This window comes from Crotalus tigris, unplaced genomic scaffold (genome assembly GCF_016545835.1).
Source record: "Crotalus tigris isolate CLP2741 ecotype Arizona unplaced genomic scaffold, ASM1654583v1 scf7180000017666.379230911805:20528666, whole genome shotgun sequence".
In the NCBI taxonomy this organism is placed as follows: domain Eukaryota; kingdom Metazoa; phylum Chordata; class Lepidosauria; order Squamata; family Viperidae; genus Crotalus; species Crotalus tigris.
In genome coordinates this window covers 7,151,372-7,168,641 of record NW_024096552.1, presented here as the reverse complement: position 1 = coordinate 7,168,641, position 17,270 = coordinate 7,151,372, and the positions used below count along the sequence as shown (strand labels likewise).

The window sequence follows — 17,270 nt, the reverse complement described above, 5'->3', positions numbered from 1 at the left end:
TATACTATTTTAAAGTAATAACTGTATGGATGCCTCAATTTTTCTACTCAAGGATAGTCTCAATAAAAATATTTATTCTACAATTTTGACAGGATTGTATGGAAATCAGTTTTGTGTCAAATATACAAACATAATTCTTAACCATGGATCGTTAAGTAGAATTCAGGGTACTGTAACTGTAATTATTCTTTTCCTCTACTGTCATAAATGCATCCTAGAAATAATCATGGGCTTTTATATAAGGTATCTTCTGAATTTCAGCCCAAGAATAAGATAGAGGGTAAGGCTCTTCTTATTTTCTGCTTCCTTTTGATCCTGGAGTTCTACAGTTTTTATTTAATCCACAAACATCAATAAATCATTACATAAGCATTGTATCAATATGTCAGTGTCTGTAATCACACTCTGCTCTTGAGTTTTAAAAAAGAAAAAAGGGGAGTTTGGTTGTGAAAATGTACTGTAGAATTTGGAAAATTTGAGACATCTTGCTCGAATCTAGTGCGTTCCAGACATCACAATTTTCATCTTGCTTTCATGACTGGGAACTTTTTGTAATAAATAGGATAGGTTTTTTAATAAGTATGTAGCTTGGGCGAGGATGCTTTCCATTTGAAGAAACAGTGGCTTCTATTATTTGAGTCCTTTCTTGAACAAGATGCCTTGTAATTGTTTATATACTGGTGATCTCATATTTAGTTAATTGTAATGTAATGAGGCTGCATCTTCTGACAGAAAACAGCAATACAGATGTTCCATTATATCATGTCCCATTTACAAGGTTTTACATGATTTCTGCATGCTCCTCTGGTGGGAGGAGGAATTTCTGTGTTTTCACACTGTATATTCTAAACACTGTTTTCAATTACACTGACCACAGGGAGGCATTTTGTGATTGACTTTCTGTTTGCTGAGACTCTTCAGGCATAGCTACATGCATCTGAAAAGTCTTAATAAGAATGAAACCAATGATGCAGTGCCTCGTGGTGATGAAAGTTAGTAACAGCAAAGAAGCCCAGCTGTTTAATTTGCTGATTAACTCCTCTCCTTGGATCTAAGTCTAGGACAACTCACCGTGGCTAGCTGCCTCTGCCAGTTTGCCACCACCAACTCGCCTTTGCCATCTCGCCATTACTAAATCATCGCAGGACAACTCCACATGGCCAACTCGCCATGGGAACAACTTGTTGAGGTGATAACTCACCACAAATGGCTGGAGGGAGATCTGGGTGAGCGAGCGGATGGGGAGAATGCAGAGTGCATTGGGTAGGAGGTGGATAGGCAGCAGTGGCCAGGGGCTTTCCATATTCATAAATGCTGCCACCACTGTCGCCAGGCTGGATTCTGAGTGGAAGAGACCTGAGATGGTGGTGATGGTCAGGGCAGGTGTTGGTAAGACAGCAGTGGCTGGAGTTTTCCCATTTTCACACACCCCACCGCCACCACTATAATGGCGGTTCCACACCTGTAATGGTGGTGGCATCTGTAGTAGCTTTGCGCCTAGTGCAGTGGCGACATCAGCAGTGCCTCTGAACCTGGCACGGCGGCGGTATCTATGACAGTACATTAGGCTTGGAGCTACCACTGCCTCACCGGGCTCCAAGAATAGAATGCCAGTGATGGGCATGTGAAAATGGGGAGCCCCTGGCTGCTGCCTTCCCATCCCTCATCCCAACATGCTCTATGGTCTGCCCACCCGTTGCTCGCTTGCCCTCCTGGCTCTCCCTCTGGCCACTCCCCATGAGTTGTCCCCGCAGCGAGTTGGCTGTGGAGTTGTCCTGTGTTGACTTGGCAGTGAGTAGGCAGTGGTGAGCTGGCGGTGGTGAGTTTCTCATTCTGGTTCTCCTTTGCTGTGATTAGGTGACTTTCTGATCACATGTGCTACCCTGAACCTGTTTAAGAGCATAGAATCCATCAGGATGGATTGTTCTAGGATCTCCTTGATAGGATCCACTTGGTTTCTAGTTAATTATTGGGAAAATTGTATGTGCTACAGTTTTTTTGATCTATCTACGGGGTAGAATACCCTACTAGGCGATGAATGGAGAAACAGTTTATTAGCATACAGTAGTAAATCATGCCTTATAACTAGTACAATTACTAATTTGTATAAGTATAAATTTACCTATATGGGATTGAAGAAGACTCAGAAGCTGATAATAGGTACAAATTGCTGTGGCCAGATTGCTACTTGGGAAAATCTATTATTGGAGAATTACTCCTAGATGCCATCTAATTATCAGTAGTAATAATATTAATGTTAAGTTATGTGACTTCTAGCTGTTTTAGACTTTAGAAATGTATGTTCTTGTATACTACCCAGAATAATATGTTGGGCCAGTCTACATATCTGCTTGTTTCACAGGCCTGAGATTCTTTGGCTGAAAATTCAGGTAATAAATAATGTAGTTAGATGATTATGTTAAATATTGTAACCACTTTGAAGTAGATTTTAAGATTCCTACTGATTCTTGCTTATATTCTAGAGAAATTAGGCTACTTGAACTCATTTTAGTTAGGATTCAGGTCTGAACTTGGGATGCAGACAGAATTCTGGTGAATGACCTTCATCAAGTCTTTGATGGGAATAAGGTCTATTGTTAGGTCTATTTGACATTTCATCAATTTTCTATACCATCTATTTTCTATGTATTTTATTGGACTGCCTATAATGGGTATCAAACTGCTGGCCTGTGGGCTGGATGCGTCATGACGAAACTGCGCCCACCTCATTGCTGGCAATGGAAAAGAAAGTCGTGATATGTCGCAACATGTCATGTGACATGGCGAGTTTGACACCCCTGGCCTATAAGAATCAGGCATTGCTTTGCAATGGTTTTATTCTTCTCGCAGTGAGCAATTCCATTCAATATTATTGGGAGAGGAGACTTCATTCTAATATTAATTGACTTATGAAGCATACCTTTTTTAAAAATATTTTTTATTTTAAATGTAAATTTTAATGTTTTAAATTATGTTCTAAATTTTGCAGACTATTAAAGTCATTGTGCAATGCTTCAAATTTTTGATAAGAATTGTATGCCAAGAAATAATTTATGTTAAAAACGTTTAGTTTTGCTGAAGGCTTTTTGAAATAAATTGCGCTTCTATAACTTGAGATAATATATTTATATAATTACCAATGTCATTTTAATACAGTGTTGTAAAGATCAAATATTAATCATTTCCAAGTTTGTTCTTTAATGAACTTGGGAATGTAACTATTGGCAAAACCAGTAGTCAATATGAAAAAGTCAAACTTATTTCTACCAAAAGAATTTCTTACACTTTGTTGTATTTACAGATGGAATGGTATAATCAGATGTTAAAGTTTGTCTTCATATTTCGTTGAGAACATAGTTCATCTTAATTAAGATATGAAGAATTAACTTAATATGAAAAAAGACTAGAAAAAAGCAAACTTAACTGTCTTATGTATTCCTTTATAATCATCCTCATAAGGTACATTTACAAGAATAGCAATACTTAATTTGAGTCAAAATTTTGCCATGAATGTATACTTTAAAGCTTATTTTACTGCTCTCTGTACTTTAGTTTATACTGTACACTGACTTGAGCAACACACAAGAGTATCTCTGAAGAAATCTCAAAGTAAGACCATTATAAATTAGACACCATATTATGCTTCACGATTTGCTTTAAAAATTGGGAGTATATTTGAATGGCATGTTTCTGCTGAAAGCACCACTTATATCAGGGGTGTCAATCAGCCGGCCCGTGGGCCGGACGCATCATCGGGAAACCACACCCACCCCATTGCTGGCAATGGTGAAAAAGCTCCGATACGTTGCGCGACATCACGTGACGTCGTGAGTTTGACATGTCTGGCTTATATGAATGGAAATGCTAAATGAATAATTCTTCCTTCCCCTTATAGTCATTTTTGCAGTCTGAAATGTTTTTTTAGAGGGAACTTGCAGCCTTTGAAACCCAACTTTCAGATAATGCAACAGTGAGAAGAAAGAAAGAAATCTATTGACATGTCATTGGTTTAGATCAAAGTGATAAAAACAGTTTTTGAAATGTTCTAGACGAGATTGGTCATAGAACGAAATAACTCCACATCGTCCTTTATTCAAACAGTTGTATCAGATTTTACACACACACACACATACACACACACACACACACACACACATACCCAGCACACCCGGTGTATATGTATATATGCATATGTATACACATATACGTATACATCTGTATAAAAATCCTATTGTTACATTTTTAATTTTATTTCTTTTTTGCATCCTTTTCCTCAATTCTTTTTCTACTTTGCTTATTTAAATAAATGTATTTTTTTAAAAACGTTTATTGGACTAACTTCTTTTGTATCACTTTTTTATAGATTATGTTACTTTTTTTAAAAAAAAAGAAGCTTGCAAGCTGCAAAGCACTAATATATAGCATTATTTACAAAAATATTTTTGGGTTCTTGTAACAGTTTCATAAGCATTCTTATAAAACAGAAACATTGAATGGACGCATTGCTGGTTTTTGTTTGGAAATGAAACAACCTACAACAAAGATGAAAAAAACTAAGTAGTGGAAGATCACATCCTTGGGAGTAATGGCAAAGAGAAAGAATCTCACCATCAAAATTCCAAAGTATCTGCTTATCAGGTTGTTCATTATGAATGAGAATAAACTGGAAAGCCTTACAGTAATTTGGAAAGGACTTCTCCAAAATAATATATGTTAATATAGGAAGATCATCTGTAACATATGGATTGCAAACAAACCTTTAGCTTCATGTTATGGGCCCTAAAGCCCCATAGTTTAGTGCCATCGACATTTGGCAAATTACAGTTAAAAGTGATAGTGTTATTGATATAAAATAGTTTAGGTGTGTTCCTCATCTTTTTTCTTCCTCTGTAAATTTATCATTGTCAATCTTTACACTGCTTTGTTGGGGTACAATTTCTCCTCTTTCTATTTTTTTTTTTTTTTTGCAGCATGGAGTAAGCAGGCCAGATAGTAGGAAGCAATGCCAAATATTAGGGTTTCTTTTTTAACATGTTACTGCTTTCTTATTTTCTAATTCTTGAATGCTGTTGGACATCAGACTAAAATAGATTCAGCCAAGTTAGAAGAGAGAACTAGATTGGACCATGCATATGAGAATTTTCATCCCCAATTTAAGAGTGTGTAGAAAATGGGAAATAGCAGAATGAAATAAAGAGCGGCAACACATTCTGGAGAGAGAGAGATTCCCTGAGGATGGGCTCTAGCATGAGCCCGAAAGCTTGAAAGAATAAATCTTTGGTCCTAGTGACTGACTCAGATTGGATCTTGAAGAATGATAAATATAACTGAAAACTGTCACTAGCTCTTAAAGTTTTCTGGAATAATATTTTACCTGGAGATGAAATTAAAAATCATTCTGTTTTTCCATTCTTTGTTAAAACAGTGACTGGCTTTGATGAAGCCTCTAATTGAGGGGCAGAAATGAGGCAAAAATCGTCTTACAGTTCTTTATAACAGAGTATGACTTGGGCCAGTCAATCTCCTATATTGTTTGTAATTAATAATTAATATTTTGGACATGTTATTGAAAATTGTGTTCCTGGGCTTTCTAAAACAGCATGCATTTTCTAAAATGTTATAGATTTGGTTCTTTTTCTGAATGTACTGAAAGATTAACTCTGAAGACAGATGCTGGTATTTCTGCTTGTTCTTTATTTTCTTACCTATGTGTGTAAGTAAAAACCTTGGAAATCTGTTTGCTAAATCATGTGGTAAATAGTCTTGCTGATGACTGCAGAGTTGCTCTGGGGCTGCTGTTGTTAAGTACTTATTACAGGAATCCAACCGGGTAAATTAAGAAACCTGTGTTTTTGCTTGTTATTTCAAGACTTTTATGCTTGGCTTCTGAAAAGCCCCTTACAGGACCTCATGACCTAAAAAAAAAGGCTTGCTGTTTTGTAGTCAGGGATTGCCTTGTGAAATCTGAATCACTGACCTGGCAACAATGAAAATTATTACCTCCAAGGGAGAGTTTAGCTTTTGTTATTCTTTAATGCAGTGTTTGAATGTCTAATATTAAAAATGTATGTGTAAAATAACTATGCAGCATTGAAGGTAGTTTTAGAAAAGCACATTAATAGATACATTTAAATGATTTCTGCCACCCCTTTATACTGCCTGTTAAGAGATTTATTTTACATTTCACTGTAAATAGCTGTTAATAGTTTTCTGATTTTCAGTACAAATAAATTTGTTTTATACATGTTTTATTTATAATATCAGGAGATTTAAACATTTAGAAATTTGGTAAAATAAGATTATGTGTAACATTAATCCTGAGAACCTACATAGAAATTAAGAGAAGTAAATTTATATAATGATAAACCTACAGGAACTTCAGCCAAAATTCCCTCAATTCCGGTAATTTTTTTTCTGAATTCATAGTGGGAAGGTTTTAATAGAAAATGGAGAATATTTCAGAATTTTGCCTCTTGTTATTGCACATTCAGTCTCTTCTTCCCTGGACACAATAGTTTTTTCTTGTGAATCCATTCAACGTTTTTCATCACTTTTTATTGCAGTGTTAAGCAAACACTGTGTTTCACTGCTTTTTACCCTCTTTGTGTTAACTGCCTTAACTTATATCTCTAATTTTTTCTCTGTTTTTAATGACAAATAATATTGAGTAGTATTTGCCATATACAATTTTCTCTGTCTTTTCAAATATCATTGGAATTCAATTATTTCTCATTTTTCGGTTATCATGTTAAAAGGAGGTTGAATTATTAAGTATTATGACTGCAGAGCAAATTACACAAAATACATACAAATTCAGTGATAAATATTAATACAAATAATCACAACCAATGCTGTAATTTTATTTTTAATGAAGTGATATGTACTAAGATCAAGACAGGCTTATCTGTCTCAGTGATGTAATGCACTTTCCAAAAGATACAATATAGTACAATGCAAGAAGCCTGTATGTGAAATAACTATATTATGAAAAATAACAGTGTCAGGAAAAATAGTAAATATATTGCCATCTGTTTTTGAAATTAATGATGCTTTTAAAATTTATCAGGTATATTTTAGGATAGTTTGCTGCTAATAAAGATAGAAAATTTCTATAGCACTATAAATGCTACCAGATGACCTACTGCTATAAGATACTATTTTCAGAAAGCTACTATTGATGACAGATTGATATTAACAATGCAATAATCTTTGCATTTTGTGTTTGTTTGACTGACGTAAGATTATCTATTAAAGGAACCGATTGAAACTGCATGCGTCTAAGATAAATCTTTTTTCACAAAAGATTTTTCACTGAGGTACTAAAGGTAAGATGCAGGTATTTAGGGATAGGGATACTATTGTAGCTAGATTTTTTTGTTTTTGTTGTTATAGTAAAATAATGGCTGATGGTACACATAGTAGTTTCTGAATGTTTTGTTAGAATATTATAGTTGTACGTTTCTATTATAAAAATTGAAACTTAATAAGGAGACATAATTTTTTTCATTTTAATGTACATAAGATTTTACATAATAAGTCCCAGTTTTTTGATAAAATTGGAAGAAAAATGGAATGAAATGTTTTATTATATCATTTGCATAGTTCCAAGTATATTTCAGATTTTGATTCAAAATTCTCTTTAACTTAATAGCATACTAATGCACTACATGCAGATTGATTTAAGCTATCTGACATAAGGAGAGCTACTATTTTTGGTAAAAAAAATGAGGCCTTATGTTCCTTAGGTATTAAAAACATTGATTATATTTATAAGAATAACATGAGTGCTGCGATACTGAAAAGAAGTTACTAGAACATTATATGCAACCGTATTATTCATATGCATTTGTGGTTATATCAAACGATTGCCATGTATTCTAAACACAGTCTATATTTCAATCGGTAGAACACATAGATTCCTTACACATTCCCTTCTTTTTCCTTTGAACTCTTGACAAACTTGCAATTTATTCTCTGCTTTTCAGATATACTGTATGTATAAAAAAGGCTAAAGGAATCCCTGCACTAGTCATTGCCAATTACAGGGGGCAGTGTTCACCTCCATTTCAAGGCCATTGAGCCAACACTGTCCAAAGACATTTCTGGATCATGTGGCCAACATGATATCAGGGAGCGCTTTTAGCTTCCCACTGAAGTGGTACCTATTTATCTACTCACATTTGCATGCTTTTGAACTGCTAGATTGGTAGGAGCTGGGGTGAGGATGGAAGCTCACTCGTGAACTCACTCTTGGCCATACTATTTAGGATGTTACAGGGCTCAATATTCTCTCCTATTTAATGTCTGTATGAGGCTGCTAGGTGAGCTAATTATTGCTGTGGGTGAGATGGGTATCAGCTATTCCCCTGATGAATTACCTTATATCCTGTAAGCATCCTGGTGCCTGGAGGCTGTGAGAATTTAGATGGGAAACAATGAGCTTCAACTGAATTCAGGCAAGATTAAACAGCTTTTGGTTTGGGGGCCTTCTAATTTTAGGATTCTGCCATCTTAATGCTGGACAGAATGGCACTGTCCCAGAAGACGGAGAGATTTAGGGTCTCTTTGACATGACCCTTGCTTGAAGACTAGCAGATGTGATTAGAAACGCTTTTGCACAGCTTTGTGTTGTGTGCTAGTTAATTGCTATCCTGTTCTTGTATTGGCATGGGGACGGGGTTTGCTCACTATCAGTCACTAATCACCTCCTGTTTGGACTTATGTAATGTGATCTTCATAGGACAGTCCTTGAAGAGTATATAAAAGCTTCAGTTGATGCAAAATCTAGTGATCTGGTCAGTTATGTATGCCCATTGAATGGTACATTACCTCTATGATCCACAAGCTGCATTGGTTGTTATTTGTTTCTTAGTTCAGTTTAAGGTACTGGTTTTGATCTTTAGTACTCTTCATGGCATTGAGCTGGGTTTTATAAGATACCACCTCTCCTTGATTATATCGTCCTGTCTGATCTGCAAGAGAAGGCATGCTGTGGATTCTATCTGTTAGAGGATTATACTTCGTGACAGATTTGATTTAAATCAAGTTGATTTAAATCACTAGTAAAAAGGCTTGATTTAAATCAACTCAATTTAAATCATAATTTTTAAAGAGCAACTGTCATCTCTGTCCCGCAGCGGCTCCTCTGTTGACTCACTGACAATCCCATTCACTTTAATGGGACGGCTGGTGATGAGGCAATCACACAACAAGGTGAGGGACGTGTTGGGCAGCAGATGAGTGGATGCCCGCTAACAGGTGCTGCCATGATAGATCTGAAATGACAGGTGCTCTTTAAATGTAAGGACTCATTCTTGCTGGTAGTTAGAATCTTTAATATTATTATTTGCAAACAAAATGAAGATTTCCTATTTAGAATAATAAGCTGTCAGGTTAGTAAAACAGCGGTATCAGAACCGATTTGGGTTAATAGGCTAATCACACATAGTTGGAAAACTACTCAAATTCTTTAATTAAAACACTTAGAGCCTGGTACAGATACATTTCTCTTTTAAAAAATCATACAGTTTGTAGAGTACATAGATTTGCAAAACAATGGGATAAAGAAATATTCCTGAATTTTGTTTTATGATTTATCTCATGGTTACTGTGAAATTGTGTGAATGCATCAATGCAGTGCATGTTATCTCAGCTTGCAGAGCTTGGATTTATTGAATGAGTTTATCAAAAATGTAAATATTGCAGAATATACAGCCTCATGCTACATAACTAAGCTCCATTTCATACTGAATAAACTAAATTATTAATGTATCTTAAATAAAAAACTATATTGAGATATATTTTTACTCCAAAAACATTTTATTAAAATAAATTTGATAAAAATAAAAAAATCTGATGTAAATCAAGAAAATTTAAATAAAATTGGATTTTTTTTAAAAAAAATCATCTATTATTATCCACCCTGCTTGGCAAGTCCCAGGAGATGGTCCTTCTTTGCCATGGCACCCACTTTATCAAATATTCTCCCTCTGGAAGTGAGGTTAGTTCCATCCCTGCAAGTCCCTGAAAATTTGGGCATGCCATTAGGCCTAGGGTTCCTAAGGAACCAGGCATGTCTTGCTATAGGTACCTTAATATGGTTAACATTATCCTCTTCGCTGCAGTGCTTTTTATAATTTCTGTTATTTTTAATGATGACTGTCTTTATATATTTATTGGTTTTTCTTTTAAATTAATTGTTGTATACTGCCCAGTGTGATATTTGTTGAAATGGGAAGTCCTAAAATGATAGGCAGGCAGGCAGGCAGTATTCATACACCTTCTAATTTACATGTAGGTTTCTATTAATGACATTACAATCAGGAAAATATTACAGTTTAGAGGTTGGGAAGAAAAGAAACAGGATGTGCAGGGGGAAGGTGAGATTTTCTCTAATCCAGTAGCCACCTCCAACGTAATACTCCCCCATTGGAACCCCTAGCCTGGTGGCAGAGCCAGGTCTTCAGACCCTCATAGAAGATCAGAAGGGTGGGAGCAGATCTCACCTTGAAGGTAACATGATCACATGATTTCACTTTTATCAGCCTGCATTTATGGCTGTTTCCACTGTCCTACCATTATGCGAGAAGACAGTTTGACCATGGCTAATATTTAATCATAAATGCTAATATTTATTATTTACATTATTGATTTGATTAAATTTCTGGGTTGCATTTCTCTTCTGAGAAGCTCAAGCTAACAGTAAAAAAAATTAAGCATTAAATCTTAGCTACCACAACATTAAGATTGAAAAGAATTATTATTGAAGAAAAATCTTAAGTTTAAAAACAGGTAGATTGGAACAATTTCTGTGGAGTTGGAATTTGACATGGAAAAATGTCAAATGTGCCTTACAGATGGATTATAGGAAACATCTTTTAGTCTTTCCTGTTGGCATTATTGTCTCGACCGGTTCATTCTGAATTAGGCAAGTCCTGATGTAGCTAAACCTGAAGTCATTTAAACTGCTAAGATCAAAACCAGCAGCATCAATTGTATAATATATTTCTGTGAACTCATCAGCAGTCTATTGCCTTTTGCATCAGGTGGAGTTACAGATATTTCATAGTACTAATCCCATATAAAATTCTCCAGTCAGAGATTTTTGGGCAGCATTATAAATTTGCTAAATAATAAAATTCACCACACTACTCAAATGTGGATGTAACAAGACATAAATAATAGATGCTTGCTCAAAACAATCCAGTTAGAGAACTACATGTAATCATGGAAACTTATTCTTGCCATTGCTGCCATAGTTGGAACTACCAATGTATCTCACTATCTATCCTCATAACCAGGGCTAATGAAAATTGAGATTTAAAGATCTCAACGCAGACAGACGCATAAGCTCATTCTCCTGTTTATTTTCAGTCACCTTCTTTTAGTGTCATTAGGGATATGCATGCCACAATCTTCCCTTTCCTGCTCAAATCCACAGGGCCATAGGATTTTTCCTAGCCTAAATTTGGGAATAACTGGAAAACGCATGACACATAGTCCAGATCCATAGTGGATATTAATGAAGGAATAAGTTCTTATGAACTCAGTAGGTATGGTTTTTAATTTTTGAAAACACTTTTGAATAGCAATAACAAAATATGTTGGTTTAAGAAATCAAAGATCCATATGCTAATACTATATTCACCCTCAAGTTTATATACATAAAAACAAAGATACCAGTTAGGGCAGTGATGTTGAACCTGTTGGGCTCAACATGCCAAAAATCTGGAAAATGCCCAACTTGACTCTGCTGGCATGTCACTCTGTTCAAACAAACAAAAGAGAAACAATTAACTTTCCCTATATAGATCACACTGAACAATGGGCAGAGTAACTTCTGAACAGAAGTAGAGACCTGGGCCTTGACGTCAGCCCTAGTACCGCTGCTGCCACTTAAAAAGGCTGACTTATGCTATTCCCCAAGGTGCAGTTGCCCCATGGCCCAATGCTCCCCAAGATCTGCTGTGTACCACTTTACCTTCAGACAGTATTTCCTTTCTATTGACAGGTCCCTGCAGCCTACCTGAGGCTGCTCCGAGTCACATGAGGTCTTTGTTCTTGAAATCGTTTGGGAAAATGCTCTTCTGCAACTTCTGCAGCATCTGAAAACTGCAAGAAAGCATGCCCCTGTCTCACGTTATTTTCAAAGGTTCAGGATACCATTGAGTTAGGGAAATGGAAACTACCTGGTCCAGAGAAAGAAATGGAAAGTTAGCTCCAATGTTGATGGCCAACCAGCACAGTATACCACATAAATATCACAGGAAATTCCAGAAGAAGTCAGATTTTTGGGAATTGCTGTTAGTGCAGAGTTTTTATTACATATATATAGAAAGATCTCAAGCATAGTGAATTAAATGACTGCAGTAGAATTTAAATGTGTTAAAAACGTTGTTTATCATGAAAAAAACCTCTGATTTCAGAAATTGAATTCAAGCAACTAGACTTATGATTGATGCAACCATGTTGTAAACAATTGATTGTTTTTCATAAAATATTTTCAAGAAGCAAACAGTATTTTCCAATGAGCATATTTCAACTTAGAATGACTGAAATGGAGACAGTATAATCTTAAGTTAATGACTGGATAGTAATAGTAATAAACAAGTCTCTTATTAGCATGAAATCACCAGACAGAGAAATGGTGTTAGTGATAATGTTTTATGATATTTTATGATGACAAAATTACTAGCTAATAGGATAAACTTTTATTATTTGCTAAAAAGATTTAGAAGATATTTTTAAAAAGTACTTTCCTATTCTACTGACTACTAATAGAATTGTTAAAATATATGACAGACCTTACATTATATAGTGAAGCTTTCGAAATATATTTGGGTATACGTGCTCAGTAGTATTTGTGTAATTTGTATCTTTTAATACAGGCATCCTGTCTTTGATTTCATAGATAAGTTTTTAAATGCCTCATTTTAACTCTTTCTAATCATGTTTTTTAAAAAAATATAATAAATTGTATGGTGGCATGAAAATAGCTTGATTAATTTTACCAAGTTAAACATTTCCCCCTTTTTTAAAATCTCAGCTTATAAATTTATATATGTAATGTCCATTATATAAACTCAAGTGTTCTTTTGATTATCATGTTTCATAGTTTCATTATTATAATAATTTGACACAATTCACAATTGTAATTTTGCATTTAATTTTCAAGTATCTTAGGAAAAAATGCCATATTTTTCTAAGAGAATTAACGATTAAAATTCCTGTCAGAAAAGTACAGGTTTTCATTGACGTTATTTCAGGCATATGATTTTTTTTCACTAATGTGACAATTTCATTATTCTCAAATAGAAAAGATTCCTTTTGAGCAAAGTTTGGAACTAAGAAATCTTAATTTCACAGTTCTGCCTTTATTTTTTCACTCATGCCTCTCACTTATGTGGAATTCCAAGGAAAATATTGAAGTGAGTTATTTTTTTATTAAGACCAGCAACTAGCAAGTCTCAATGAACATTAAACAACAAAATCTAAAGCTAACAATAAAGCAATAAAACTAAAACTAAATAACAATAAATGAAAGAGCCAGTACATGATCATAGCATTTGAAGAGATGTATCGTGAGAGTACCTAGTGAAAATGAATTGCACAGCCTAAACATGTAATTTAGAACAGGGCTTTTCAACCAGTGGTACAGGTACCACCTGTGATACATTGGCACCTCGCAGGTGGTACGCAAGCACCCTAGAAAAGTGATAGTGGGGGAGGGGAATGAGCTGAACCAGTGGCAGCACCACACAAGCCTGAGCGAGAGATGGCTGGAGCTGCAGGGCTGTCAGGGCTCAGTGGAAGCACCAGGATCCGAGCCAGGCTCCAGCTGGATGTCGGTGCTGATCCTGGCGCTTCTGCTGAGCCCAGAAGAAGCACCGATCAACTGGAATGTTGCAGCATCTCCAGGGTCTTGTGATTTACAATCAGATGCTTGGCAACTGATTCATATTTATGACGGTCACAGTGTCCCAGGGTCATGTGAAGTGACAAAAATCTGCTGCAACCACCCAGCAGACGGGGGGAATAAAAACCAAACATCCTCCAACCCACTCCCGCTTCCAATCCTCAACAGAAATGCTCACAACAATGAAAACCTTGGATAGGAGGAAGAGCGCCACCAGGTGGGCTGGCAGGTGTCTTGCTCGGCTGTGGCTTGGGGGGCATTTTTTTCAGTGCTATTGTAACTTCAAACAGTCACTAAGCAAACTGTTGTAAGTTAAGGACTACCTGTACTTTATCATGTTTTTCCTTTTTTTTTTTTTTTGTCATCAAGTTTTTGACACCTTGCTAGGCAACTGGTAGTACTCATATGTTGCCATATCCTAAAAGTGGTACAATGGGTGAAAAGGTTGAAAAACCCTTATTTAGAAGACATTTATAAAATTAATTCAAATATATACAAAATGAAGGAGAAAAAATATTTTTTTAAAAAAAGAAACCTAACCATATGTCTGTCTCTATTTTAGTTATACCAACTTTTTAACAAACTAGTTAAGTATGAGAAATAGCCCTAATTGGTTTTTCCTAACAAAAGTGTGCTGCTTCTCTTTCTGGAAGAAGCATAGCCAGTGTGAGTACCAGTCATTTTATAGTCACAGTCCTCTTTAATTCTCCTAAATCCCTTTTAAATATTTGGTCATTTAATATCAGGGGTAGATCTAGAAATGCCCCATTGTAGTCTTGCAATGTATATGATTGAAATTTCAACTCGTTTCCTCTCTAAAACTGTAATTTTTAATCTTTGGAGCACTGCATACAAAATCAAGTTATTCAATATCAGATTTGGTCTAAATTCTCAGTACGCATAAAAAAAGAAAGCATCATAAAATAGTGCAGTAATAAAATACAGTTAGTAGGTATTAAACACATAATTGATATTTTAGGTCAATAACTATAAACCTTGTTTTAAGTGTCTCATAGTTCAATTTCATCTTAGCTGTAAAAATCCTGTGATTTTCTTCCATCCTCTTTCCCATTCAGTCCAGATACTGTAGATGTCATGTTTACCTCTGATGAAACTGTATGTTCAAGTGTCGCTTCAGTCTTCTGTTTCTTTCTTACTAGTGATAAGAGTGATTTTAAGATTAAGAAATTGTGTGGTATTGTTTTGAAATCAAATATGCTATTTTCTGATAGAAATGGATAAATTACAAAAGATTACAAAAAACATAAGAAAACTAACAGTAAACCAAATGTCTATTCTATACAGTTCCCTGATTGGATACAGACTTTCAAGAAATTAATGCTTATTCAAAATGTAATCAGTTAAGCCTTCTTAAAAAGCACTTGTAATGCTCTGAATTTACTAGCTTAGAAAATGTCATAATATTTTGATATGTAAAATGCACCTTTCTCTCAAAAAAGAATTGTATTGATAATTAAAAATAAAGCAGGTATTGATTATTTATAAATGTTATATCTTTTGGAATATATCTTGAAAGTAATTATGATATCACTATCTCATTCTGGCTTTGTGAATTTTATTTCTTTGTCAGCCACCATAACATACATATAATTATTATGTTTTCAGTTGTCTTTATGAACTGTGTTGCCTATTAATTATTCTTCTAAGACAAAGAGACAGTAATATATAAAAATGCAATAATGTAATTCTTTATAAAATAATTTTCAACAAGACAGTTTCTCTTGAAAAACCTAAACTTTATAGCTGGTTTATAGTTCTTTTATAATCCCCATATAGAATAGAAAGATCTTTATTGTTTTCAATTTAAATTATTGTTTTCATTTGTTCATTTTTAATTTGTTCACTTTGATTCTTATCATGTTTTATCTTCTTGATTGAGCCATTTAGAGATCTTTGTAACAGCAAAAAGTTTCCATTAACCTCTGACAGTTATTTTAAAAATATTGTACATATAACTATCAAAATAAAAACAATTTCTAAGAACTGCTTCAGGAATTCTGCTTATTCATCTTTGTAAAATTAATTATTATTTGAGCAGGCATGAATGTTGATCAAATACAAAAAATGACTGATATCAATTAACAAAGATTTTTATAACCAAAATGTTAGTGAAAATGTTGGAAATTCTTAATTAAGAAAACAAACTATTAAAACAAATTGGAAAGGAGACAATGAAATAGTAATTATTCTTTCAAGCTTTAGACCCTAATCAAGCTTTTTGACAATTATTGTATTTCCTATGTTAGCAAGATGTGTTGGAAATTGGAAAAAACTATAAAATCAGAGATTTAAATTAAGAAATTTTGCTTAGAAAGGTGGCAAGATAAATTCTATTAGATATTATAATAGTTTGTTTTTCCCCTAATCGGAGAGAGGGTATTTTTTGACCAATGGTAGAATGTTTTATTAGTTCTGCAGAATGAGCTCTTTCGGAAATTCAGAATTGTGTCAGATACAACTCTAGTACTTCACTGAATCTCTCTTTCTCAGCCAAAACCATCTCACAGGATTGTTGTTACGGGAAAAAATTATAGAAGGTAATGCTATGTAACTTTCTTGAACTTTCTTGAACTTCTGGAGAAGAGGGAAAATATATCATTTAAGCCAGGCATATTCAAGTTGTGGCCTGGGCAACTATTAATGCATCCCTGAATATTTTTAACATTCTTGTGTGATTCATATACATTAGCTATATTATATGTAGCTCATATACTGTATATAAAATATATACACACACACACACACACACACACATACACATACACATATACACACACTATTACGGAAAAATACTGAAAAAAAATTCTTCGTTTTTCACAGATCAGAACATAAACTCCAATGTTTTCAGTGATAGCTCTGTTTTTTAATATTGCCGTTAGGAGATTAGCGTCCAAAGCATATAGAGGAACTTTATTTGATAGCAAATAGGTATTTGAATCTAAATTTTATTTTCTTCCTCTGATTGTATAAAGTCATTAAATATATAAATTTAAATGTATTCTTAAAACTTACGCTAGTAAATATATTTTCTGTTTTTAACATTATTATTATGATATTGCCTTCTAAAATGCTTATAAGAAAATTAAACACTTTAGCAGAGCTTCCATCTTTTGATGTTATGAAATAGATAAGTTATTGATTCAATTAGCAAGCACTCTTACAAAAAAATCTAGCTGGCAATATATTTACCTAGTGAAAGATCTGTTATTAGTCAAAACTAATTTTATGTAACTTTCATATCTATCATATAGTAAATTTTAGTTCTTCTCTGTATTTTTATTTCATATTTCTAGTTTATAAATTTAGAAGGAATAGTAATTTCAACTCCCAAGGG

General features: G+C 34.3%; 1 protein-coding gene across 10 annotated transcripts in view; it reads left to right on the top strand.

Annotated features, from left to right (window-relative positions):
• Positions 1–17,270, top strand: part of TENM3 (teneurin transmembrane protein 3) — a 565,275-nt gene that overhangs the window by 55,508 nt on the left and 492,497 nt on the right. The window lies entirely within an intron of this gene.